The sequence below is a fragment of the Nanorana parkeri genome, unplaced genomic scaffold (genome assembly GCF_000935625.1).
Source record: "Nanorana parkeri isolate BGI_ZX_2015 unplaced genomic scaffold, ASM93562v1 scaffold190, whole genome shotgun sequence".
Taxonomy (NCBI): Eukaryota; Metazoa; Chordata; class Amphibia; order Anura; family Dicroglossidae; genus Nanorana; species Nanorana parkeri.
This window is the reverse complement of record NW_017306458.1, coordinates 752,246-755,319: the sequence shown is the minus strand read 5'-3', so window position 1 is coordinate 755,319 and position 3,074 is coordinate 752,246. Positions and strand designations below refer to the sequence as shown.

General features: G+C 42.8%; 1 protein-coding gene across 1 annotated transcript in view; it reads right to left on the bottom strand.

The window, feature by feature from the left end:
* Positions 1-1,593, bottom strand: part of BRCA1 (BRCA1, DNA repair associated) — a 33,918-nt gene extending 32,325 nt beyond the window's left edge. Inside the window, exon 1 of the mRNA XM_018555261.1 lies at positions 1,530-1,593. The gene's annotated coding sequence lies outside the window, so the exon portion shown is untranslated. The remainder of the gene's footprint in view (positions 1-1,529) is intronic.
* Positions 1,594-3,074: the final 1,481 nt, after the last annotated feature.

Sequence of the window (3,074 nt, the reverse complement as noted above, 5' to 3'; positions counted from 1 at the left end):
ATGAAATCTGGCCCTGTCTCTCCCAAACCGCCACCCCCCTGGCTATACTTACCTTTCGGCGAACAATCCCTCCCCTCCGCCAGTATGGGTGTACTATCTGTCCCCCGTACTGCTGTCCAGCGCAGTCCTCCCCTATGCATTTTGAATTTCGCTCGCAAATTGCAAGCACTCATTGGTCAACGTGGTCAGATGACTGCGCTGACCAGTGAGAAGCGCTATTTAGCAGTCAAATATGTTTTGATTAGGGCTGCACCGATACAGAGTATTTGGGCGAGTACTCGTACTCACCCAAATGCTCCGATACCTTCCCCGATATTGGAACTTACGGCCAGATGAAAATTTCCTCTGACTGGCAGTGCCGTAGGGGGAACATGGAGCCAGCTTCCCGTGCAATCAGGAAGCCGTGCGGCAAGTAATGACACGCCTCCTGGTTTTCTGATTGGCTGGAAAGCCGGCTTCCTGGCCAATCAGCATCTAGCCTGCTTCCTGGTCAATCAGGAAGCCGGGTGGCGAGTAATGACCTGATTGACCGGCAAGCAGGTTTCCCAGCCAATCACAATCAAGCAGGCCAAACAACATGAAGCAGGCCAAACAACATGGAGCCGGCTTCAATGGCAATCAGGAACCTGGGCGGGATGTCATTAACCGCTGCCCGGCTTCCTGATTACCAGGAAAGCACCAATATTAGTATTCAGTGTCGGCGAAATCTGAAAGCAAAAAATCGGTACTCGATACCGAAAAAACGTTATTGGGGCATCCTTAGTTCTGATTAAAACTATTTTTTTGTATTGGGACAAGTAGATTGTCAAGAAGGATTTGGCCCCCGCTTTAGGCCTTGGACAAGTAGTTATTTTTTTTAATTTCCACACCCCCTGCTCATTATATAGAAGGTGACAAAACTGTAAAACATTATAATTTTGCTCCCTACTCCTAAATTCAATAACGAGACACAATAAGCTCTGAAATGACACTGTACCCTTTTGCATATCTCCAATCAAGCCTGAAGATTTCATACAGATCAGTTCTGTTTTTATAATAACCTCTTTGTAACAATAATCATTTTAAATCCCAACTAGATATATAATTTACCAACATCAAATCTTATTTATTGAACATAGTGCGGGGGAATTCATAAAGAATGTCTACAACACTCTTTAGAATACTTTCATTATTTTACACAACAAATGTCTGTGCTTGCCACAGATTCATGTGCCTGTTGGAAACCCCATCAGGTCCACTCTACCGCTAACATCAAACAGATTCCATAGCCAATAGCAGGCTGGTTATTAACTATAAAATCCACTCACTGCCAATCAGTAGCAGAGCAGACCTGATGTAATATCCAAATGTAAACAAAGAGACAGGGGGATGCTGGCTGACATTATGACATAGCAGCCAAAGTGACAGATTGTTAAAGTCATTAAGAACTACCTGAATCTGTCACAAGTGTCGGTAAAGCTTCTGAAATTGGTGTGATGGCAATGAGTGCTGCAAATAATGTGACAATTAGATATTTGTAGTAAATTCACCTGTTTTTATGACGACATGAGTGGTTGATTCTGATATCTCACTACAAAAGACGCTCTGGGTTTTCCTTGCGAACTTCTGAATCAGCATCTGAAAGCAGAGACAACATTTAATTCCTCTTCCTAACTCATTTAGATCACCTACATATTTGACCGTTTTATACAATAATGAGAATAATGTACAGCAATGACTGCTGTGAAGATTAGATCTAATGTTTTTGCCACAGTCAGACAAACCACACACACCAAAGAAAAAACTAGGCGGAACCCATGAAAAGGCAAACGCCAACTAAAAAAAAAAAAAAGACACATTTATGAACAGTTTTACCTCACAAGGACTTCTAAAATAAAGTAGGTTACACATTCTAATTGTAGAATTTACCAAACAACTTTGGCATAAAGGCCTGTCTGACAGGATGCAAACTGATCTTCCCTCATAGAACATATTTGTGCGGCCAGCCTCATACATATGCGCTTTTACTTCACCAATGCCTCTGATGCAACATGGCTCCATAGCACAAAAAAGGTGACAACTCTTCAGAACCTAACATTTTCCAAAACCAGTGTCATTGCCCTGTTCCCTACCAGAGATTTGTACAAGATCGCTGTTTTGTTGTTGGCCACACAAGTAAGCCCTTGTTCACACCTGAACGCTTTGTAGCGCGTTCTACGCTCGACGAACGCTCTACAAAACGCTGAAACATGAAAATCCCATTGTTTTCAATGGGTCTGGTTCACACCTTGGTGTATTTCAGCCCGTCCCTAACGCGCTACAAAACGGCCCACGCCTAAAAAGGTACATATACTACTTTGGGCCGTTTTTGTTGCGCGTTTCCGTTGGGATACAGCCAAGTAGCCCTCGGAAACGCGCAATTTTTTTACCGCGAATTGCGGTAAAAAACCGCGCGACAACCGCGCATATGCAATACGCCTAGGTGTGAACCAGGCCTAAGCCCATATCTCCCTACCAATCTATGTGCACCTGATTCAAATTCCTACCAATCCATGTACAACTTTAAAGCTGGTGTGTGGAAACTCACTAAAAAGAAAAAAAAAAACCATTTTAAAAACTTCAGTTGACTTGCATAATAACTTAAAACATGTTGAAGACATGCATATTGTTCATAACCTAAAGGATTGTTTTAATAGTATATTAATAAAGGGGTGGACTTCTACTTTCTAAGCCTTATGCCTCCCCTGCTGCTGACAAATACTGAAGACGACATCTTTAGTGCAGTCAATATCCAAGCCAACTAGGAAACACTACCAATTTATAGATAAACCTGCTCACAGTCCCACCCTCCTTACATTAAACATCAGCTGAAAGCCACAGGGTTCGATTTAGGAACGAAATTACTTACCCAGAACACAATTTCCAAAAACACTACAGTCCAATAAGAGTGAATAAGGCCACATAAGGGAAGGATGCAGGGCAGCCACCTCCAGAGCTACTAGAAGCTACTTATAGCTGCCTGCTGGAATACAAACTACGTTGGGAGTTTTGCGCCAAGTGGGGCGGCATTCTGCAACAACTCCATACATGTGCAG